The 26,562-nt window shown below is 37.6% G+C and overlaps 1 pseudogene; it reads left to right on the forward strand.

Moving 5' to 3' along the window:
- Window positions 1–26,562, forward strand: part of LOC109077191 — a 66,733-nt pseudogene that overhangs the window by 33,063 nt on the left and 7,108 nt on the right.

Consider the following 26,562-nt stretch of genomic DNA (forward strand, 5'->3'; position numbering starts at 1 on the left):
GTAGTTATGTTGTAGCTTTGTATAGTTCTGTTTAAGTTAATGCCTATTTATGAATTCACAGCATGTACTTAAATATTTCTGGCATTAGAAAAGAAGATTTGATTAATTCGTAATGAGATCAATTTTACCACATTTTTTACACATTCTGTTTTTATTTGATTATTTATATACTTAGTAATGGGGGCTGGTATTTTGTCTTGTTCACAAAATTTTCAAATGGTTTTGACAGAAACATCAAAATCTAAAGAAAACAAATACTCAAAGAATTTCCCCTCTAGTCCCCAGCTGATGTGACACGCAAGATCCACGCTGGAGATGAAGTCATCCAGGTCAACCAGCAGACAGTGGTAAGTATTTCTGCACACAAGTTCTTTGTATTGTATAGTGGTACATTAGTTGTACACTTTAAACTAAACCATTTTTTCAGCTATACATTTTGGTATTGAATGAAATATTTGTTTTGCAATTGTTTCCGACTCCTGCTGCTATTTTCGATGAATTTCTCCACAGTGCAGTCTGGATTTAGCATATTTGAAAAGGATTTGTGCAGTGCTACCTTAGATTTTGTTTGGAACAATTTTCAATGCATAATCTGAAGAGCCTGTTCTTCTTTTTTTCTTATTCATTTTGGTGGTACTTATGGATTTGTGCTTGTTTGCTCCAGGTGGGTTAGCAGCTGAAGAACCTGGTGGCCAAGCTGAGAGAGGACCCTAAAAGTGTGGTGCTTCTTTTAAAGAAAAGGCCCACAGGAACCTCAGGATTTACCCCAGCACCTCTCAAAAACATGCGCTGGAAACCACCCGTGCCTCAGGTGTGTCAATCATAAAGGTTTAACAGTCATCAACTCTCAGATGATCATATAAGTGAACTGAATCGTCTCTTCAGATTGTAAAATTATTAATCAAACATGTATTTTTTTTATTAATAATTTTATATAAACTTATTTTTACACTATATGGCATGTGGACACATCTTGAAAAAATGAAACCATTTACATTCCAAACACAAAAAGAAGATATATACTGTATGTAGTGCTGTAAAAATTAACACGTTAACACATGCAAGTATTTTTTTCAGTTTAATGGCTTGAAAATATTTAACATAATTAACGCAGGGGCAGAGCTAGGGTTGGCCACCCCACTCACAGCTGCTGCTTCAAGAAAATAGGCACATGCTCTAGCCTATATAATTTAATATTAAAGCACAAAAGAAACTACGAGCATGCAGTGTCGTAGTTATGTCATCAGTTAAGTCAAGTTACCAAAAAGGTGATTAAAGCTGCCTTTAAACTGTGCATCCATGTAAGTATTTGTTATATATGAGTCACATTTAACAACCGCTCTGAAAAGCAGCCCAGCACTGTCTCTCTCATGTAACACAGCATTCAACTTCTCAGCTCATTAGACTTTAATACCTGAAGTGGGTCAGAAAAGCTAAAGAGTTGTGAGAAAATATGTGTGTCAGATATATGTGTGTCAGATCTGCGTCATGTTCAGCAGCTCTTAAAACAGCCAAAATAACCTAAAAATCCAGGTGCTGTGATGTCTGTTCATCAAAGAACAAAAGAAAAAAGAGGAAATCAATATAATCTGTAGCTTTAAGGATTCATCTATATTTAATTTAGAATTTAGTGTTTGATAAATTAGTTTTAATTTCTGTATATTTCCTACTTGCCAAAGGGCACATGTAGCTAAATGACATTTATTGTAATGGGTTTATGTGAATATTGTTTTAAGTTCACTTAAATTAGAAGTTGTTATTTTTTAAATGCCAATAAATGTTTATGCTGATTCCAAGCAAATTGAATATATGCATTTTGAAAATTTTGGCATTTAAATAAAAACAAATGCAAATAGTTAATGTTAGACTGCTATGCCATAATTGGTTTTAGTGCAAACATCTTACCTGTATCATTTATGTATGACTGACAAATATGCATAACGTGAAGTTTATTAGTTTATGAGTTCCACAAATGTCTAAAACTGATTCAACAATATATCAATTTTTGGTTTTATCATTTTCTGTTATGAAAGTACAGTTGCATTAATATATCAATTTAATTTTGTCACTCTATTCAGTGATATTTGCCTTTTTATTTATGGAGAGATGCATTAAAAAGAAAGAAGAAGAAGTACAAAAGCTTTTCCTTATGTTCTACAGAGCTCCACGTCTCCTAGTAAGAGTCAGTCAGACAATTCTGCCAAACTCTGCGGTAGGAAGGACAAGCCAGCCATACTGGACCTGTACATCCCTCCACCTCCATCAGTGCCTTACACACCACGGTGAGACTGGATGCGGTGTCAAGCAAACATTTGTGAATGTAGCAGTGTAATACCTCATAAATATCATGGTATTTTGATTCTGATAAATATTCTGTTCATGGGATGTATCAAAGTACAATGGTGTTACTATTAGACTCCATCACTTTTCCATTGCATTTCTGAACTTAACTCCAAAGAAGTTAAAAGAATAGTTCACCTAAAAATTAAAATTAGTTGAAAATGTACTCACCATCAGGTCATTCGAGACTTAGATGAGTTTGTTTCTTGATCAGAACCTATTTGGAGAAATTTAGCATTAGATCACTTGCTCTCCAATGCAGTGAAAGGGTGCCGTCAGAATGAGAGTCCAAACAGCTATTAAAAATGCCACAGTAATCCACAAGTTATCCACACCTGTCACACTACTGTGCCGGAAGGAACACAGAGCCGAGGATAAGTGAAATAGTCTTTATTAATCCAACACATGGGTAAATCCATCAAAGGAAACAGGAGCAAGACACACGTACTGACTTGTAGACCCGACCAAACTGAACTGAAAGGACTGGGGCTTATAAAGACAGGATAACGAGGGAGCTAAGGAGACACACCTGGGAACTAATCAACAATCAAGGGGAGACAGAAACTGGGTCGCAGGGGAAAAAAAACACAGACAAGTCCACAGTTCTGACATTTGCACCCCCCCCCCCCCGGGAAGGTGCGTCCTCACACCGTAGGAAACAACAGGAGGAGGCATAGGTGGGAGCTTGGATGGAGGCTCCGGTGGAGGACGGACCCCCAGGAGGGGGCCGGCAGACAGAGACCACGGAGAGAGGAGCCAGGGTGGAGACGACGGAGGGAGGAGCCAGGGAGGAGACAGGACGAGCTTGGAGCAGGAGGAATCCAGCAGGACCCAGGCCACTGCCATAATGACGTCCCAAGGTGGAGTCAACGCTGGGAGGAGCCATGGTGGAGGAATGGCCACCGACTCCAGGGGGCCGACCAATGGCAGCGGAGCAGGTGGAGGAGGAGCCCGAGGCAGAGACAGAGAGCCAACAAGCCAGGGGGATGCTGAGGATCCGGGGGGCCAGGGTGGAGCCAAGGCCTCTGGTGACCGAGGTGAAGGCGGAGATCCAGAAATCCGCGGCGGAACCAGAGCGACTGAGGACCAAAGTGGAGGAAGGAGCCCAATGGAGCTGGTGGGACGGAGCGACTAGGCGATGCCAGTGGAGAGGAGTCCAGAGGCAATGGCAGGTCGACGCCCGACCAAGAGGTACGAGGAGGGACGAGGGAGCCCAGTGGAGCTGATGGGTCGATGGTTGACGGTGGAGGCGAGAGAGTTAGGAGCCGAGGTGGAGCTAGTGGGACTATGGGCCGAGGCGGAGTCCGGGCCTTGGAGGCTGGAGGCGGAGGTGAGGGATACTCTACCCATGGTGACGCTGGAGGATGGCAGTCCTGCGGGGCTCGCACCGCATAGATGGTGGGCTGAGGGTAAGCAGAGGGGCTGCCAGGTGACAGCAGTGGAGGAGGCAGGAGCGGGTGGGAGGGTGGGTATTTTGGAGGAGCAGCCACTGGAGGGCAAATTCTAGGAGCTGGCACTGGAGGACACATTCAAGGAGCAGGCACTGGAGGACACATTCTAGGAACAGGCACTGGAGGATCCATTCTAGGAGCAGGTACTAGAGGACACATTCTAGGAGCAGGCACGGGAGATTAGGAAGCCCCCTCAGGGCTGGACGAGGAAACCAATGACGAAGGAGGGCTGGACGGGACCAGCGGAGACAACAGAGAGAGGAGAGGGGGCAGTTCAATTTCCAGTTCTGATTCCCAGTCAATAAGATCCTCCTCCTCATTTGGCCCTTTTCATGTCCATAGTCTGCTCACCCTCAGCCGTGGTGCAGGGGGCTCCACTCCACTCCACGCTCACACTGTCAGCGGCTCTCTCTTGTGGTGGGCACTGTAGCCGGCTCTCACACCTGGTCTGACGGGTTGGGCTGTGGCTCTCCATCATCGGTGGGCTCGGGCTTATGCTCCGTACTATGGAGAGATGGTGGGCTGGGCTCTGGGTTGGGAGTGGCACTGGCGATCAATCCCTGGGAACAGGTTGGGAACGGAGATCCATTTCTCGCCAGTGTCCACTCCATGAAGGCGGCGAAATTCGCTCGGGGACCGTCCTCGGACGACCGCACTCTGTACGGGATGTTCAAACTGGCGTCGTAGAACGCACAGAGTGCATCGTCCGGGTAGTTGGTGAGGCTTGCCATGATCCAGAACAGTCTGGTGTGTGCCCCGAGCAAATTCTCCCCCTGCTCCAGCAGGAGGAGGAGGTATTCCGGGCGAACGAGGGGATCCATGAAACACAATGGAAGGAAAAGGACAGAGGAAAAAACACGGAAAAAAAAACAAGGGTAGACACGCAATTTACACTGTTTTGGTCAGGTCTTCTGTCACACTACTGTGCCGGAAGGAACACAGAGCCGAGGATAAGCGAAATAGTCTTCATTAATCCAACACATGGGTAAATTTAACAAAGGAAACAGAAGGAAGACACACGTACTGACTTGTGGACCTGACTAAACTGAACTGAAAGGACTGGGGCTTATGCTGCGTTCCTGGGAGTTTTTGAGCCCGTAAATCACGACTTCAAACCATGACTCACGACTTTGTAGCGTTCCAGGCAAGTCATGCTAAACTGCCTGAGCGCAAGGAATTGTAGCTAGATTATTAAATTTATTGCAACATTACATTGTCCTAAAGTCTATTTCTCACCATGTACCACTTGCATAAACACGCATCCATAGGCAATATTATGTATAGGGGCTGCCATTGTTGTTTCACGGACTATGTGACGTTAGAGCTCGGAACTGGGAGTACATCGATCTAGTACGAGTTCACAGGTGGGAAGTCACAGGTTTGACTGCCATTCTGGTGCACTTTCACGGGTAGAAGGTTGGAAAAACACGGGTTACGGGTTGCCTGGAATGCGGCATTATAAAGACAGGATAACGAGGGAGCTAAGGAGACACACCTGGGAACTAATCAACAATCAAGAGGAGACAGAAACTGGGTCACAGGGGAAAAAACACACAGACAAGTCCACAGTTCTGACAACATCACTCCAGTCCAAAAATTAACATAAAGCCACGTGTTTTTAGGAAGCAAATCCACCATTAAGATGTTTTTAAGTTCAAATGAGTCCTCTATCTATAATATAGCTTTTTCCAGTGTTATCTATTCTGAGTGAAATATGCACAGATCAAGCACCAAAACAGTTCTACACAAATATGTAAGTGGATTTTGATGTAAGAGGACAACAGGGGATGGATTTGTTCACTGGAGGAAGCCTTATTATGGATTATGGACTCGTGTTTTTGCCAGAAGCAAAGGTTTTGAGTTAAAACGCCTTGATGATTGATTTGTTTCTTACAAACGCAGCTTTTCGTTTCACAAGATTTTCATCTTTGGGTGAACTATTCCTTTAAACATGATTGTGTGTTTTTTTATTTTTTTTTATGCTGATTAAATAAGTTTTTGTCCTCTGTTACAGGGAAGTACGGAACAGCTCTTACACCAGCCTTAATGCCAGACCTAAAGGCTCGGAGTCCCCAAACTCCTTTCTGGACCTGGAGCGCCACCGGCGCTTCACCATTGCGGACTATGACAAACTGTCTATTCAGCCAGTTGAGGTCAATGTACAGATGCGTCCAAGAGGAAGATCCTCATCACAAGGTCATTATTTCAGAAAAAAAAATTCAGATTTAAAAGTTTCACATTCATCCATTTTTTATTTTCATCATTACAGTGTAGCTTAAATTGAACCCATTTTTGATGTCCTCTTTTATGTTTACATGTATTGTGTATGTATGTATGTGTGGTACGCACAGGTAAACCAAGACCACTGTCAATGCCTTCGGATACATGTTTTAGCATGGAAGACCTGTATGCAAAGCCCTGGACACAGGGGCGGAAAGGTACATAATACATTCACACCACTCCAGTTTAACCACTTTAGAGGCCTCAGAGACACAAAAGGAGGATTTATATGTTTTTTTGTTTGTTTGTTTTTTAACTGGAGAAAAAAACACCCAGGACTAAATTCAGAACATGACAGAATGCAGTATTCTCCAAAAACTAACATAGACTTCAGTTTGTAAAATCCAAGGAATAAGGTGCACAGTAATGCTTTTACAATCCAATGTATGTTACACTCAAACATAAATGTGTTCTAACCAAAATACAAAGTTATAATAAAGTCTTTTTAGCTTGTAAAGCTGGTAACTTTTGACATGACATATATAAGGATACCAAAAAGGACATGTAGCAGGATGTTTGTTTTGCTCAGCTGGTAGCACATGCCATTAGCAGCGTCGAGGTCATAGATTTGATTCCCTGGAAACAAACTAACTAATAACAGTGTAAACTTAAAAGATTACACATGGCAGGGTATCGTCTAAGCCTAAACAGGCTGTTTGAAATACTGATGTTTTGTCAAGTTCAACAAAGTTAGTTAAAATTGGCTGCAGCCCATTGACATAATGCAGGCGGAAATTCTTGTCCGCTACTAATGTGACGACACGCGGACTGTGAAAAGGACTGTTCAGCTTTGCATCAATATATATTACAAACATGATTCCAAAAAAGTTGGGACACTGTACAAATTGTGAATAAAAACTGAATGCAATGATGTGGAAGTTTCAAATTTCAATATTTTATTCAGAATACAACATAGATGACATATCAAATGTTTAAACTGAGAAAATGTATCATTCTAAGGGAAAAATAAGTTGATTTTAAATTTCATGGCATCAACACATTTCAAAAAAGTTGGGACAAGTCCATGTTTACCACTGTGTGGCATCCCCTCTTCTTTTTATAACAGTCTGCAAACGTCTGGGGACTGAGGAGACAAGTTGCTCAAGTTTAGGAATATGAATGTTGCCCCATTCTTGTGTAATACAGGCTTCTAGTTTCTCAACTGTTTTAGGTCTTCTTTGTCGCATCTTCCTCTTTATGATGCGCCAAATGTTTTCTATGGGTGAAAGATCTGGACTGCAGGCTGGCCATTTCAGTACCCGGATCCTTCTTCTACGCAGCCATGATGTTGTAATTGATGCAGTATGTGGTCTGGCATTGTCATGTTGGAAAATGCAAGGTCTTCCCTGAAAGAGATGACATCTGGATGGGAGCATATGTTGTACTAGAACTTGGATATACCTTTCAGCACTGATGGTGCCTTTTCAGATGTGTAAGCTGCCCATGCCACACACACTGATGCAACCCCATACCATCAGAGATGCAGGCTTCTGAACTGAGCGCTGATAACAACTTGGGTTGTCCTTGTCCTCTTTAGTCCGGATGACATGGCATCCCAGTTTTCCAAAAAGAACTTCAAATTTTGATTCGTCTGACCAACAGAACAGTTTTCCACTTTGCCACAGTCCATTTTAAATGAGCCTTGGCCCTGAGAAAACACCTGCGCTTCTGGACCATGTTTAGATATGGCTTCTTTTTTGGCGAATGGCACGGTGGATTGTGTTCACCGACAATGTTTTCTGGAAGTATTCCTGAGCCCATGTTGTGATTTCCATTACAGTAGCATTCCTGTATGTGATGCAGTGCCGTCTAAGGGCCCAAAGATCACGGGCATCCAGTATGGAATCTTTGGATGATATTATGCACTGTAGATGATGATAACTTCAAATTCTTTGCTATTATTCTCTGAGAAAATCCTTTCTGATATTGCTCCACTATTTTTCACCGCAGCATTGGGGGAATTGGTGATCCTCTGCCCATCTTGACTTCTGAGAGACACTGCCTCTCTGAGAGGCTCTTTTTATACCCAATCATGTTGCCAATTGACGTAATAAGTTGCAAATTGGTCCTTCAGCTGTTCCTTATATGTACATTTAACTTTTCCAGACTCTTACTGCTACCTGTGCCAACTTGTTTGGAATGTGTAGCTCTCATGAAATCCAAAATGAGCCAATATTTGGCATGACATTTTAAAATGTCTCACTTTCAACATTTGATATGTTATCTATATTCTATTGTGAATAAAATATAAGTTTATGAGATTTGTAAATTATTCCATTCCTTTTTTACTCACAATTTGTACAGTGTCCCAACTTTTTTGGATTTGTACATTTGAAAAAATATTCAACATGAATTTCCTCTAGAGCTTTGAAAACATTTGTAATGACATCTTTTAATCTTGTGGTCTAGGTGAAGATCTTCTGTACAGATACCTAAGCAACGAACGCATACCAACTATCGCTGAGGAGGCCCCGGGCCCCGGCTCGTCTTACAAGTTCACAGCCGAAAGACCCGCTTATGGGATCGACTACTCGAGGAGCAGCCGATTCCATGTCAGTGTGGATCTACACAACAGTGCCACCATACCTTATCAAGAGGACATAATCAAAAAGTCCCCCAAACGGCCCCCCGCAGAGCCCTCGCTACTGGTCAGTTGGATCACACGGCTTAAGCTATTGACTCACTAATGTCAGCTTGCCTAAACCCTTTGTCCAGCTGTGTGCAGTGACTCCTTTCTCATGTACCTTTTCATGCTTTCACTCTCCTTTCGGGATATTTCTTTGTGCCTTTAATTTGTCTACATCGCCACTTTACTAGATTGCCTAGAATGTGTCTACAATGACTAGAATTTAACCTTAGAAATGTATGTTTGGAAACACATGTGGGGAAAAATGAGATGCATTATCTCTGCTTAACTCAGTTGTCTTTTCAGAAATTATGACTTGTACACCACAGTAGTAATTTGCATATTAAGCAGCTTGAAAATGTATATCTACCTCAGCTATTTCCACAGTGAAATCCTTGAAATTCATAGCGTTCATGTAACAGTAGTACATAGTTGGGAAAAAACATAAACTATGGTAACTAAAAAATGTTCCCATTCCTGCTTTAACCCCATGTCTTTCCGAACAGTTTAGTCAACTAATTTCTAATTAGAGAAACAAACACATCCTGTTGCTTCTCTTGTCTTTTTGCTTTGGATGTCAAACCTTCAATAGATGTAATTGGAGGGTTCAGCAAACTTTTTTCCAAAGTTTCTCTGAGTTTCATCATGGTTAATTGTATTGTTTTCTTTACGTGTTAAGAGTATGTGTTTTAAGCAGTTGTTTTCTTTTTCACTATATTGCACCAAAGAAAAAGATCTTTTACATTTGCGGTATTGTGCTTTGCTTTTGTGGTACATTGGATGAGTATATTAACAGAAATATTTTTCCAAATGCCCATTTCATATGGAAAACTTTGGTTTTTGTAAAGTATTTCCCTTTTTTTCTTTTCTTTTCTTTATTTTCATCAGAGGAATAGTTTACTCAGAATGTCATTTTTTCTGATATCATTTACTCGCCCTGTCTTGCGGTATTTTCTTGCTTTCGTGATATACAAAGGAAATGCTATGCAGGTTGTCCAAATTTTCTTTTCTGTACCTCAAAGGTAGATGTTTGGAATATAGTGCAAAGGTGATATGGTGGGGGGGGGGGTTAAAAAGAACAGCTCAAACATTGTTATTCAAAAAATCTCCTTTTGTGTTCCACAAGAACCTATTATTCCAAAGAAAATAAGGGTTTTGAATTAAGGGTGAATAAATTATGGCAGCTTTCTTTGCTTGTTGCTGTAAAATCTATGCTTTTTAGCCATTGCTGTTGTCAAACAGTTTTTTTTACTAAGGAAATAACACAGGTTCATGATCACAGCATTGTTCTGGACCAGTGGCGTCCTTATAAAATTAGGATGAGAAAATGAATCAAATAAATGGAAAGAAATAAGATTAAACACTATAAATCACAGTTAAATTGCAACATTAGCTGTAATTTTGTTTTCATTGAAAGCTGTGTTTTATATCAGTATTTTGCCATATCTGGAGTATTCAGAAAGGATTATGCCGTATTAACTATTGGTTTAAGCTATTTTTCTTTTGTACCACACTTACATTTTGTACCATATTAGTTGCTTCTGTCCATTAAAGCTGCTGTTCCAGATGTTTATGTATTTTGTATTGTCTTCACTGAATTATGCAATTGACTTCATTTAAACAGGTAATATTTTGGCATTGACTAGAGATTTAAAAACTCTATAGAAAAGAGGACCAAGAGAAAGTTTTTGATTTCTATGCAGTGACATAAAATAGTATCGTAAATGTTTATGAAATTACAAGAAATTATGTTGGACATAACAGCTTTTTAGTGGCATTTGTCCAAGAAGTACTCGTCTTAAATATACAGTGAGAATTGTGTGGCATTTTTACAATAATTTAAAAAGTAAAATAACTTCAGAAAGTAATTAACAATTCCCAGTGATTGTTCATTCTAAAGGCAGCTTCATGGCTTTGTGTTTTTGAAATCCAAACATTGTGAATGACTTCACAAAACTAGGGAGTAGTTTTCTCTTATTCTCCGTTCATTCCTCTTACGTTAAGGTTTTACAATCTTTCTGTTTCTGTTTTGCCTTTATCTATCAGTCCAACTTACCCCAATAATTTCACTTAATATTTCAATCTCTCATCAGTTTTCCCATATTTTCTGCTTTGCCCTTTTTCATAAAATCTGAAATCTGCTTGTTGGCAAAATGCTCAATGAAATGTATTTTTATTGAAGAAATGCATTGATCTTTGCTGAGCAAAGTAACAAACAAGTAATGTGCTCTGGCTTTGCATGGAATGTAAATGTACTCTTTTTGCTTAGACACTGTAATCTGATCATATTTTTTTTTTTTTATCTGATATATACAAAAATTACTCTTTAAAAAACTAGCTTTTGACACACAAATACCACCAGTATAGAGTGGCCATCCACTTCTACATGAACGCATTGTTCAGAAGAAAGGGAATGCAAGATGAAATGTTGAAACAGAGCACAGAGCACAGTGGTCTTACCCATGTTAAAGCATATATTAACTGTTCTTTATGTCCTGCCACAGGATCCTGACTGGACCTCCAACAATGCATTCATCAACAGGTGGGTGCAACAAACAAAAGCACAGGAAGAATCTCTACCAGATAGTTTTTGCTAAGTTATCAGGAATGTATTTTTCCTGCCAGGATGCATGATGCTCTGTGGACTCTCTGCTCTTTTGTGTATCTATAGCAAGCAATAGTGAGTGACATCATGGTTTAAATTCCCCAAGCACCAAAAACAGAGACAACCCCATGATCGGGAACAGTTACCATTATGTGTAGAGGTAGTATGATACATTCATGATTTTGAAACATTAAATTTAGTTTGTAATTGCCGTTTAAAACCAAAGCAGGTATTTTGGTAATACTTGACAATGAGGCTTGTTAGCATTAACTCTGTTAGTTAACAAGGCTTGTTAAGATGTTAGTTAACAATACTTCTACAGCATTTATGAATCTTAGTCTTTTTAATGTTTACCGATTTAATTACATTTTTTAAATAAAAAATCTATTAGCATTAATTGATGCACTATGAACTAGCACGAGCAAACAATTGTATTTAGATGAACAAAGATTAACAACTGAGAAAATGAAAAAAAAGAAGAAAAGTTTAAATTGCTTTTCATTGCTCATAGTTAGTTCATGATAGCTAATATGGCAATGAATGGGACATTATTATAAAGTGTTGCCAATATTTAATTGTTGGAGAAAAAGCAAACAAAAAGATCGATATTGGGATAGTTTCATATGGAAATAAAAACAGGACTGATATAAACACTGTTGGTCGCTTGTCGTAGGAAAGAAGTGGTGTCATTTCTCTAAACAGAGATTACTAATCCTTTCATTGTTTTCATAGCCTTTTCTCTTTTAATTGTTTTCCCTTGGTGTACAACACAAACTATATGAATATAAATATTGTTTAGAAATAAATATAAGTAAAAAAACAAATATAAATTTCAAGATCATTCAAGCAATTCAAATTTGAAGTAGCATCCAAATAGAAAACATGTTTTTGGGCACTTGTCTGAGGCAAAAGCAGCTAAACAGAGTGCAATGCAAAGTAACAGAATGCATGGGTCAGACTGTCCTAAAAATGCTATGCATGGCAAAAGATACTGAAAAAACTATTACTCACTTCACATTTAATTTGATTAAAATAATTTAATATTTAACCTAAGTAAAAGCTGTAAACATTTTGACAAGGTTTGCAAAATGTATTAATCTCTAAATAAATAGAAAATAGACAATCTAATATCTTGAACTATAAGACTGAAATTGTATTTATTTTAAGTTTAAAATGAGAATGTGCTCAGTACTGCCCTTGGAGTTCATCTGTGCAAATTAATTTCATTTTTTTAGTAGATAGATAGTATTATTAGTATTATTGCTTTAGATTTAGACATAGTTTATTGTGCCATGCCTGTTCCTGCATTAAATCTGTTGTCATCTCCTCAGCAGGTACAGCAACAGTGCCATGCGGTCCTGGTCATTCTCTCAAGCAGTAAGAACCACTTCTATTTTATTATTATTATTATTATTATTATTATTATTATTATTATTAGTTTGCAGACAGTGAGCAGCAACTCATGAAGTGAATTATTTTGACTTCATCCAATGATAGAACACTACAGTATCAAAAATATATTTATTCTAGTTGTATATAAAACATGTCCAAACTCACTTAGGCGAATACAAACTGCAGTCATGGTATTTCAAATATCTATGCACTATGCATGTTTATCAAAAAAAATTCTTCTCTAATTTGTACACTTAACAAGAAGAAAAAAAAATAGTAATTTCTTGTAAAACATATCTAATATTTACACTAATTTCTTTATTATTTACAACTTCAAAACATCTTTTTTACCGTGTACAAAACATATTGTACAGCAGTCATTATTACTTTATTTCTCATCTCCAATCCATTTAGTTTATCATGATCATGTCAAAAATACTTTAGTTTCTAGATGCTGTTTAGTGGTAGTATAACAAGCATATACTAAGTTATCGTATTTCATGAAGTGATTACATGATGAATTGCAGTGCTCCACAACACAACATGGAAAGCTCTTGCTTCATCTCTTACTCTCTTCTTTCATCATTTATCAGTTTAAGGGATAATAATGCAGCAGATCTATTATGTTTCACCAGGAACCTGTTTATATTCATTTGTAATTGTTAACATATTAAATGTACTTTAAGTGTGAATGTTTCATTTCTACAAAGTTCTTAAATAGAGGAATATGGCTATTAAAGGAAACAGTGATTTGTGGTCACACTGGTGCCAGCCTCCTCCTGAGCACTCAGTGATAAACACTGTTGTAGAAGCAGCTCTTGTATTGTCTTGCTTTGAAAACACAGTACAAAGACAGAGCAGAAGAATGGATCCTCTGTTCCTGGCAGTGTCATGGCTTGCCCTTGGGGGGATGTTTAGTTAAGCGTTGTGACAATCACCTGTGCGATCTTTGCAGGAAATTTTCACAGACAGCAGAGATCAGGGTTTCTCACTCACAAGTATTCAGTTGTAACATAGGTTAAAGTTTAATATTTTTGTATAATAATGAAGATACTGAAAAATGGTTGTAAAAATGGCCATACAACAAATCGCAGACAAATTTATTTAAATATACATAAAAACACAAAACACTCAATTAAAAAGCCTACAGACCGACTAACTCAATGAAAAACCATGGCGACCTCTGGTGGTGAGTTCTGGATATTGAACTCCTCAACTTGGCAAAAACAAATGTTCTTGGATGAGAATTTTTATAATTAATTAATTAATTTTATTATTTCATCATTGGAAATGCTCAATTTTTTTTTTTGGGGGGGGGGGGGGGGGGGTAACACTTTTTAATAACTTTCATTACTAAATCATTAACACACATTACATAATGCTTAACAGATCATTAGTTAATATATATTCACATAGCTAGAAATATGAAATAATGTTCTTTGTTAATGTTTACTAATGTACTTAACTTATTAAAAATTACCTAATGATTCACAGATTGTTATTTAATGCAAATTAAAATTCTACAAATACTGTTAAACTTTCAATTCATACGATCATGCACTTTACATTGGAAACTATTCATCATTTTTAAATGTTTATAAATGCTTACTAACAGTACATTTACATTTCAAAGGCAAAAATGTGTCCCAAATGACCTGAATTCACCCTATTTACACATCTTAACAAATCATTTATTAATCATTGGTCACGTTTATGCAGTACCCAATCTAAAGTGGAAACTATTCATCATTTGTAAATGTTTATAAATGTTTACTAATCATTCAGTGCCTTTATGGGCATTGGACTTTTAGCTGCTGTGACAACATTTGTGTAAAGAGTGGTTTATTAAGTTTATGTAAATGCTTCTTAAAGACGTGACACATTGTAATTTGGGTGCTTTGCCTCAACACTTATATTAGTACACTATTTCATTAAACAGGGTATTCCTTGAATCATACATCTGTAGGAGAAAACAAAGCATTTTTTCAAGGAAATGCTTGTTCATCTATCAAAACAATGTAATATAAGCAGATTGAATCATTTTCCCTTATAGTAATCAAACTGACCCCTCCACATTTCTGACCCCTTACCCAACCCTTAAACCAAACCATACCACCAAACCAAAACTAATGCAAGTTATTATAAGGTGTTACCTTTTTTTGTAGCCATATTGAAGATATTCCGATAAAAAGTGTGTGTGTGTGTGTGTGTGTGTTTTTTTTTGTGTGTGTGTGTGTGTATAATAATAATAATTATTATTATTATTATTATTATTAACAAATAAATCTTCATCTTTTGCAAAAGTTGACTTACAGTAACATGGATTTGTGGCCAAAGTATTTTCCATATATATTTTTTTATATTAATACATAACAAGGATTTGTAGTCTTGTGCATTTTCAAGATATTTATGTAATTGAAATAATTAGTCTATATTTATAACATTATTTATTATTATATTACCTTGATATAATAATAATAATAATAATAATAATAATAATAATAATAATAATATGTAATCATAATAATAAAAATGATCATATTTTTCATAAGCATGAAAAAGTGCCAGTACACTAAAGACTAAAATACTGAAGTGCTGGTACTGCGTACCAGTGTGTACCGGCCCACTTCAAGCACTGCATAATATCCTCTGGAAATACATGGAAATATAATGCATTTCTAATTTGTAGTCTTCCATTTCCCATCATAGAAGTTTACGCATTATGGCTTCCACTTCTGAAAAACCTTGGAATATAAAAAGGGTAAATTTAATAACGGTCACTGTTCAGGATTTTGCAACTTGTTCAGTTTGCTTAAATTTGAATGATCTAAGACAAGAAGGTTGTTGAATATTCTGTTTGAACTTGTAAAATGGTATTGGCTTGGGTAATGGCTTTGCATTGAGACAGTAATAGTTGACATTTTATATTTTTGTGTTTTTAAGCAAGTGAATGAAGAAGGGGACTTGTTAATGTTTAATGTTCTGTTCTAGTGTTAGTGTTCTCACACTTTTTGCACTGTTCTGTTTACTAGCTTTTACCCAGACAATTTGGTTCATTGATGAATATTCTTAACAGTGGTAGCAGAGATACAACACACGGCTGCGACTTCAAGAGTGCAGGTCTTGTGGAGGATGTTTTGAAATGTTTCTTGCATAAGCAGAAGTCAATTTTCTCTCTCTCTCTCTCTAAAATGATCTGGCTGTGGGCTTGACCACTTAATTTTAACTGTGATAGGAGGACAGTTACATGCCATTTCAGAGTATAAAAACAGATGGTCTGACGCTTCACCTGTTCAAGCCTGGTGCACAGGTAAAACAGATCATTTATACATATATTTTCATATACAGGTACTGTAATGCAACAGTGTCATCATCTGCAGGCTGGAGATCTTAAAAAGGTTTCTTCTGAGTAATCATCTAAACATTTGAAGAAATCAAATCTAATTTATTTATTTATTTTCATAAATAGACAGCAGATTTTGACACTGAAGCCCTTTTTTCATGTCACTTATAAGTGCAGTCCTGTATTCTTGTTTATGATGATTAATGTATATCATTCGAAAAGGTTTATCATTCCATGCATGTTTTATGTCAACAAAACCTTTTTTTTATGATAAATATCAGACGTAAAAATGTCTTCATTGCATTGTAGAAAATACTCTTTTCAAAATTTCTGCCATTCTGTTATACGTGAAAGAGGAACATGAGTAGTTTGAGGAAATTAAGCAATGGGTTTTGTTTAGCTTATGTCTTTTTTCACCATCAGTTTCAATGCACTGTTATGTCACTGAACTCTTCTACTCTTTTTCTGGGTTCCTCTGTCATGAATAATTTTTTTTTTCTTCAGATTTATAAAGCAGGATATATACAGTATATATGGTTGTGACATTCTGAAGAATTATCCATACCATGCCAGTGTATATACATTATGTTCAGCTTTTTGGTGGCCTACACTATAGTCCAGTTCTTCAATTCCTAATTCTAACCCTGATTAGGAATTTATCTTGGTTGCATCCTATTTCTCTGCATCATATTTGAGATGTTTCTATATGACAAATTTAATTGATTTGCCATTATTTGTAAAGACGCACACCTGTGTATGGTCTAACAGCTAGAAATACATATCAGATCAAAAACCAAACCACAAGGAACTGACTGCAAAGCTCAGAGACAGAACTGTGTTGAGGAAGGCTACAAAAGATCTACTACATTAAAGGTCCCCAAAAGCCCAGTGTCTCCATATTTCTAAAATGGAAAAAGTTCGGAACGACCAGGACCCAAGACATATTCATACGGCCAAACTGAGCAAAAGGGTGAGAAGGGCCTTGGTATGAGAGGTAACCAAAAACTGATGTGTGGAACTGGGAGAAATTGTGTGTAGATTGCAGACAATCATCACTGCAACAGTCCAAAGATCTGGGCTTTATAGCAGAATATATAGCAGAACAAGCATGACTATTTTGGCAGGGGGTCAGTGATGGTCTGGGGAGGAATATGCTTGGGGGGTTGCACAGACCTCCATGTGCTAGCCAGCTGTACCCTTACTACTGTTAGTAAGTCTTTAGAGCCACTGTCAGACCTCACACTGGTGCACTGAGGCCTGGGTTTCTCCTGGTGCATGACAATGCCGGGCCTCATATGGCCAGAGTATGCAGACAGTTTCTATATGACGAAGGCACTGATGACATTGACTGGCCCTCATGTTCCCCAGACCTGAATCCAATTGAGAACCACTGGGATATTATTTATTGGGGCATCCAAAGACAGAAAGTAGTGCCACAGATTGTCCAGGAGCTCACTAATGCCCTGATCCAGGTCCGGCAGGAGATCCCACAGGATACTATCCACCGTCACATCAGGAGCATGTGGGTTGATGATATTGGTTTGCATTGACCATTGTCACATAATTTTATTCTCAACGAATTTCACAATGCATATAACTAACGATTTTAAACTTGAATATTTTATCCATCGAGGTTCAATGTGGGATTTAAGTGTTCCCTTATTTTTTTATTTTTTTTTTACAGTGTAGCAAATTAGCTCAAGAGGGAAATGTATATTAATAATTATAAATAATTACAATTATTTAAATCAGCTGCCAGTAGTAACTGTAGCAGAATATAATATTACCATCAACTAATCTATTTGTCCTACGAACATTCAGTGTAATTTCATATCAACTCTAAGAAATTACATTTTTGTGGCCACAGAAAAAAAACTTTCATACAGTACTAGTGTGCGTCAGAGCATGTACAAGATTGTATCGTTAAAGGGACATATAGTGACAGAATCAGAAACTTATGTAATTTGTGCTCAAAAGTTTTATTAACTTAACACAAACACATTACTACTCTATACAAACAAACAAACAAACATACAATCAGACATACAGGAAGGGCAAATGAGAATGAATGAATGAAACCTTTAGAGAAACATGGAATGGAGCTATGAAAAGCAGTCAGTGAAACCAGGTGAAACTTCTATGGAGGTCACACCTCCAGGTAGTCAGTTAGTCAATGGTAACTTAACCTTTTGGAGGAAAGTTTACGACTCTGTCTTCTAGCAGGGCATTTTGCATATTAGAGTGTGCTGGCAGTTTGTGTCCCTTCGTGCTCTGAATTAATATTGAAAGGAGTGAAATTATTTCCTTATGCCATGCAATAAAACAATAAATCTGATCTGGATTAGAAATCTTCAAATATAACAAAAGACACCTCTTCCATTGCTCATTTACGACCCCCTTCTCCCCCTGCCCTCTCTGCCTCTCCCTCTTTTCCCCAAAAGGTTTCACTCAAAGTTCATTAAGAATATGCATATTCCACATATCATGTATCTTGTGAACCTGTTGTTTTTCCCCTTCATGTTTGTATCATTTTAAAGGTCTCTGTGCGATTGGTAAAATGGTCTCAATTTCACAGTAGTCACTTGTATTGTGAAAAAGACTGAAATCTTTTGTAGAATTGTGTTCTGCTGAGGAGGGGGTATGTCCCCCTTTAGGGTTCTGTGAGAATGTTTAGCAATCTCCAGCCAGGTGTGACCATTTGAATGCGAGAATAGCTTCTACAGAGGCTTCTCATCCCCCATATACAGGTGTAATCTGTTTGGGGCCGAGAATAAATGTTTATGGCCCTTTTGTTCTGGTAGTATTTAAGGGAAAGTTGCAAAATAGTCAGGGCGATTCTGTAGCCAGAAAGCCCGTAGTATGGAGTGTGTCCGTACACTCTATACTATGTTTTTTTCCTGAAGGTAGGTATGCATCCTTTACTCTTAGATTTATCTTTGAGAATTTGATGTCTTGTATTGGTTTGATATCTTTGAACTGACTATGTAATTGGCATAAATTTGATTTATTCTGATCTCTTCTGAAATCATTTTTCAAGTAAATTAATGTGTAGTGGTATTTCCGCAAACTGCGTTCAGGACAGATCATACTGAAGCACCAATGGATGAACCATGGGGAACACAGTTAGGGGCTTCTGATTTCTGACTAAGTTCAGTTCAGAACTAAGTTCAGAACTGACGAGTTTGTGTTTGTGGGTTCACTATCAGCCGAATCCAATTCCTGTGCGATACCTGGTCCCTAATGAAGGAAGAATAGAAAGTATGGGATTTCCAGAGTACTCAAATATCTAAATTAATAAACAATTGATATCTGTGATCAGCTTTTGATTAGAAATATTGCCTAAATTTAATGATGACGTGAAATTGGAGTCAGATTGTACACGGAGCTAGACTAAAATTGAAACTAAATCCTGATAAATTCAGAAGCGCAAGTAAAAGACCAAATATGCATTAAACCTTCGACCAGGCCGCTGGATACCGCTTTTTGGGTCGGTTGGTGAATTTTTACAATATAACAAGAATACAATGGATTATATGAGGAGGTGATGTACACCAATGTGTAGAGCATTGAATGAGGATTAATTTGATGCATGATACCAATTTGATTTAATTTGAAGCATGATACAAATAACATTATCTGGGGGTTCAATTATAAAGCATGCATAAAATGGTATACAATACAAAAGACACTATACAAGACAGTAATAATCATACACACAATGTCCTGGAGATATGTATGAAGATTTTCTGTGAATATGTGTCTTTCCTATGGGGAAATGGAGTGAGAGTTCCACATTCCTTTGAGCAATAAAACCAGCATTATCAGAAGATTTGTCATTGCTTGGTATGATAACCAGAGGCCTGTTCTGTCGTTTTGGGGTGTTAGTTGCTCTTCGGGGGTTGTCCACATAACTCTAACAAATGGTTTGCTTTTTTGGATGAGGGGGTTTGCTGGATTATTCATTAAATATAATGAAGAATTGTGTGTCTGATTGGTCCAAACACTACAGCAGTGTGCTTTATGAATATACTGTATATCTAAAAAAATATAGCAGTGGCCCAACTGCTCGTTATTTCACAGAATGTGCACTTACTGTACAGTGGACTTACCTATGAATGTACTGAGTAAGGTAACTACTTAGACTTAACTTAGGTTTAAAACAGCGTGCAACAGAAGTTGAGTTAGATTTTTTTCCCTATCATGATGTATGTCTGAGAAATGCAGCTTCTTGAATTAGCAAACAATTTGGGGCTGGACTTGATTTTGTCCATCAGGAATGGACTGGATATTTTGATAAGTGTTGTTTGTTATTACTGTGATCTCATGTGAATGACAAGTTGCTGGAGATGAGAGGTCCTTGCCATGTCCATTTTGACTTCATATGGCACTTTTCCACTGCATGGTATGCCTCGGCTCGGCTCGGCACGGTATGGCTCAGCTCAGCTTAGCTTGCGTTTCAACTGCAGTTTAGTACTGCTTTAGAGTGGGAGGGATTCTAGACATGCTGTTATAGTTGCGCTGCCTCTACTGCCTCGACCTCCTGAAAAACATTTTCATTCCGTATCGTCCCATCAAGCTCCTACTGGATCTACTCCTTGGCTATCAACGAGAGGAATGTCTGTACTTCCTCAGACCACAAAACAGCCATTATTTTGTTGTTTAAAAAAAGTTGCGCTCATTCGAAACTGTTGCGTTCATTCAAAAAAAGTTGTGTTCAATCCTCGCTGGCTGAGCTGATTTAATCTAGCGGGTCTAGTGTTTCGTGTTCAATGACGCAGGTAGTGGCGATTCTCTCTGGCAAATCGGTGATCAGCAGGGTTTACACGTCACATTTTGGTAACGGTATAGCTCACTTGGAACCTCAGCAGGGTGGTACTGAAAAAAGTACCAGGTACTGTACACAGTGGGAAACCCCCCAAAAGTGAACCTTGCCATGACGTCCCGTACCGTGCTGTACCATGCAGTGGAAAAGCGCCAATAGTGACCTAATCCTGACCTTAAAGGTGAACTAACCCTTTAAGGTCAGGATTAAGGATTAGGTTCAGGGTTAATTACAATAACTTTAATTACAATTACTGGTAATAAGTACATAATATGCACAATGCAGAACAGGACTGTAAAATAAAGTGCTATCAAGGGACCTGACTGAAACAGGCCCTAATAATAACTTTGACTATGTCTGCTCTGGTTTCTTACTAGGCCTCCTTTCCCATTTCCCTGGCTCCACGTATGGCTTCTGATGAGTACAATCCGGTATGTCTTGTGATCCTATTGTACATTAAGTTATTTTTGTCTGCATTGTGAAAGTGTAAAATCATATTAACGAGAATTGGTGTGATCATGACAATACCAGCATATTTCATGTATTTATCTTCAGGTGTCCCTCAGGCAGAAGTCAAAGAAGAAGAATTGTAGAGGTTTGTATCACATTACACAAGGTGTGGTCAAATGTTTCATCTTTTCTGTTTTATTGTTGCATTTGTACATTTGTTCTAATAGGAAGTCCAAGAATGAGCAGAAGGAGAGTTTCAGTGAAAGATTTGGACCCAGTGGACCATCAGGGCTGGCTTTATAGGAAGAAAGAGGGGAAGGGATTTCTGGGAATTAAGTGGAAAAAGTATTGGTTCGTGCTAAAGAGAACATCTCTGTACTGGTACACAAATCAAATGGTGAGTCATCTGAATTCTGAATTCCATTTCATTCTATGTGTCTTCCTCTTTTCACACTGTTTTCCCTATTATTGAATATAATTTATAATGGTTAGCACAGCATCATATATAAATATGTGTATATATATATATATATATATATATATATATTATATATATATATATATATATATATATATACACAGTATGTACAACTTTTGTTTTGTGTTTTTGTGTTTTTCCAGGCTGAAAAAGCAGAAGGCTTTATAAATTTGACTGATTTTGTAATTGACCGGGCGATGGAATGTAAGAAAAAATAGTAAGTGTCATTTTCATACCTGTTAATTCTTTCTTTACAAAGTACAAAGTTGTTTGTTTTCCAAATGTAAGGGCCTTGAAGCGGAATATACTCATCATCATGATAATTACAAATATGTTTCAACTGAACAACCCTTCACACTCTTTTTGTTTCTCACAGTGCGATCAAAGCTTGCCACCACAAAGTCATGATGTTTTACTTTGCAGCAGACAGCAATGAGGACATGAACTTGTAAGTCAATTGACATCTCACTCTGACAAAGCAAAAAAACATATAATCTGTTTAGCAATATCCATAGTTGTATTTACAGTTGTCATAGTAGTGGTTTGTATAAACTGTTGATATAGATTGTTAATGCATTCAGTTGCTTTTAAGAAATAATATGTGTAATTACTGGATTTTGCCATTTGTGTGGATGTCTCACAAATATGTAGTGTAAGTGGCTCAACTCCAAGTCTCTTCTGATGACAGAGCATTTCACGACTCTGTTCAACTTTCGGGCTTGAACTGATGGTTAAACTAAGGACATTATTCTTTACATTTATTTTGAAAGATGAAGCTCGCGATTATGGAAAGGGGCGTTACATTTCTTACAAGTGCTTGTGGTGTTCGGCCAATCACAATGCACTGGGTCAGTTGGCCAATCAGAGCAGACTGCACTTGTCAAAAGGAGGGACTTTATAGAGAACGACGCGTTTGAGAGAGGCAGGGCATAGAGGACCTACAATAATGTACAGTATTTGAAAAATAATATGTTTTTTGAACATTAAAGCATGTCAGCATATTCTGTTACACCAAATACACAACATAATGATCTTTAAAAAAGCATCATATGACCCCTTTAAATAAATACATTTAATTAATAAACCAAGTGTATAAAAGCATTCATTTTGACAGTCATTATGTTTAATTGTTGATTACGTGTTCTGATGTTTTGTGATTTCAGATGGCTGAATAAACTTGGTCTGGCATCTATTCAGTATGAACCCACAGAGGCTCATACAGCTGGTAAGTTGTGTGAGTTAGTGTACTAGTGTTACAAGTATTCTTTACAATATTCATCTATTTTGATTTATTTCTTGCATCTTTGTTTTTCTAATGCACAGAATGCTACAGTGAGGCCAGTGATCACGAGGAGTCTACTGACATGCCTCCACCACCGTACTCTGAGCACCACACCCAAGCTGTAGCAAATGCCATTGGTCCATCAGCCACGGTGCACCAGGCAAGTTCACAGATGCATAGTGTATGTGGCCTTGTCCTAATTGCCAAAGGCCTGTCCATACATTATTTGCAAACCTCAAGTTTCTGACTGTTTTTACAATGGTTGCATTCACACAGCAGCAGAATAGACCCCTTAAAAGTTTGTAAACATTGCAACGTCTCCGGGTGGGCGGGGCTTAGCTGGAGGCAAAAAGAGGCGCGGACGCAATGTTGACAAGCGCAAACTAGCACGTTTTAGGAGGGATTTATTAAACATGGATGCAGAAGAAGGTTCGGAACTGTCCGAATATGTACAGGTAACACTTGGACTCTGCGGGCCCATTACAAAAAAAATAATGCAGTTTCGTTAATAAAAAAATTTCCTGTTGCCAGCAGGTGGCGCTATGATTATTAGTGGAATATTGACCTGCAGATGTGTTCAGGCCAAGACTTTCCGTCATTGGGAGTTAGACCTATACAGTTATCAATTAATTTCAGTTGATCACTCAGTTCACTGACCAAACTGGTTATCTGACCAAAATATAATGACGAGTGTGTTACGGATAAACATTCAACAGTAGGCCTAATTTATTTATTTATTTATTTTTAGCTAAGCCTGGTGTAGTTCTTGTATCTTGTTCTCATTGGAAACATTTTAACCAGGTTTTGGATAATTTCCTAGACAACATTACTTTCGGGTGGTTTGGGGAATTTTGTCAAGGCTTATTGTCTAATGTAACCTATCGCTTGGGCTAACTATGATTAGCAATGTGGATTATTTTAAGAGACCATTCAAAGGACGGCACACACATCTATCGCTGTATGTTTGTTTAACATTTAAGCTAGCTAGTGCGCTGAAGGTTGGCGACTTTTCACCTATAAAACATAAACTTGCTGATTTGTACTAGATAAAACCAACACACCAGTACATATGCATAGATTATTTTACCTAATATGAAGTGTGCACTGTAAACACGAGCATTATTTATGATCGTCTCTGTCTAGTCTGTACGCCGTATTGCATTCAACCACAATTGTCTTCTTGATTTCTGTGAAGGAATGTCGGCCGGGATCCGGTGAAACTAGTTTTGAACCAAAAGTGCTGTTCCTTCTATACTGGCAGCCAAAAACACAAGACGACGACATTTTAAAGTCAAAACCTCAAACTTTTAGTGCGCCTGCTATGAGTTCTTCCTTATGTTTTGCCTCCAGCTAGAGCGGTGACATCACAGTGATGTAGGCGATTAAGGGGTCTATATGATTGTCAGTTGTGTTTAAAGTGGTAAATATGACTGTTTACACACAGCTTGGTTGTAAAAGAGAGTGACAACTGTGTTCTATCACTGAACTGACTCCTTTACATTTTCAGGACGCACAACATCATTTTGAGAACATGTTTAGTACAGAAAAATCGGTTTTTGTGTTTTTTTTTTTTTTTTTCTAGTAGTCTGTCATTTCATAGAGCATGGTAGCTGTCAGTGAGGTTAATGGTGTAATTCATAACTATTTTGAGAATAAAAAGGGGGCTTTATAAAACAAAGGGTCAAGCTTCAACCTTGATCAAACTCACCTGCCTGTAAATTTCTAGTTATCTTAAGTCTGTGTGGTTAATGGTGTAATTCATCAAAGGTTTTGCAAACTCACCTGCCTGTAAATTTCTAGTTATCTTAAATATTTTGAAATTTTGTAATTTTGCCACTAGACTTTGCCACTAGACTTTGCCACTAGAATTTTGCCACTAGTATAGATATATTATACTATGTCATTATCCCTCCCTCACTCAGTGGTATTTTCTCCATTTAGGGAAGCCTTCCTCCTCCATATTCCTCCCCTGTTCCTAGTGAAGCCACTGGAACCCTCTCCTCCCCTGTCAGTACAATGACATCCCACAGCTCTGTCTCATCTCTGGCCAAGCATAGACGGTCTTGGCTAGACCTTGTTTCTCAGGCAACCCCTACTGCTGGTGAAACTGTGGTCTGCTCTGCTGTGGTCCATAAAATGAGCGCCACAATAAAGGAAACCTCACAACATAGTGAAGCCACAGCTCCATATCAAGACCCCCTTGGATGCTCATCTAACACATCACCTATGACAATATCCACAGAACCAGAGGAACCAGAAACACAGCTGATCTCAACTGACACCAGACCTGAAAGTAAGCAAATTGGGGGACCATTTTTACCATCAGATTTATGCTAGAGTTTCATTGTGTACATTATGTACATTGTTCAGCCAGTGACATGACTGCTGATCAATTTGGAGCATATTAGAAGTGTTTTTTGTAGGTCTATCAATTTATCAAAACTTTTTTAAGAAGTTTGATTGCTTAGGTTAAACATCAGTCTTGCTATAAAATTTATAATTGTTTTAATAGTTCTAGATGGACAGGAAGGAACTGATGATGATATGGAAAGATTGTACTTACATTTGAAAAGAGCGAGTTTGTCTCCAATGGGTGAGCGGAAGCCATCATCAAAATGGGAATTACGAGCCTCATTTATAAAGCGTTCCAAAAACCAGACAATCAATGAGAAGATACATCTCATCAGAACTCTCAACAGCACTCTAAAGGTTAGACATTCAGATGAACCTTTTCTAACATATGAAAAAATAAATAGTCTTACAATTTTATCCCTCAGCATTTATTTATCATATCATGAAAACCAAATGCAAACACAAGCAGTGTTGAGGAAAGTTACTTTTGAAAGTAATGCATTACAATATTGCTTTCCAAAAAAAGTAACTAATTACATTACTTAGTTACTTTTTGTTAAAAGTGATGCGTTACGTTACTTTTGCATTACTTTATAGTTTCACAAAACTGAAGTCAAACCATTCTGTTTTTGCTTCCAAATTTTTAAATTATACAATCTAATTTAAATTAAAAACTGCTCATGTTGAATGTATGCAGCATCTTTGTTTGGATCATGATTATAATGCAGTGGTTGCCTCTAATTTAAATGGAAAGCACACAGACAAAGCCTTATTTTGTTTATATGAAGAGATTTATTTGATTTGTGTTACTTATTTATTTGATTTGGGGCTTGTTTTAAAATGTCAATTTAATTTTGTTATTTACATTTACATACTATTTCAATTTTGTCATTTAGCAGATGCTTTTATAGAAGCAAACAAAACCAACAAAAGAGCAATAATATGCAAGTGCTACTGTATATTAGTATATTATAGTTATATTATAATTTCACAAAGAAATGTACAGCATTATGTCCAAGCAATAATAAAAGGACACATAATTTATCTTAAATATCATTTTGTTTAAAAATAAAAATAAAAATTGTGAATCGAATCGAATCATGAAATCAAAATCGTGAATCGAATCGAATCGTGAATTGAG

Source organism: Cyprinus carpio, chromosome A17 (assembly GCF_018340385.1).
Source record: "Cyprinus carpio isolate SPL01 chromosome A17, ASM1834038v1, whole genome shotgun sequence".
In the NCBI taxonomy this organism is placed as follows: Eukaryota; Metazoa; Chordata; class Actinopteri; order Cypriniformes; family Cyprinidae; genus Cyprinus; species Cyprinus carpio.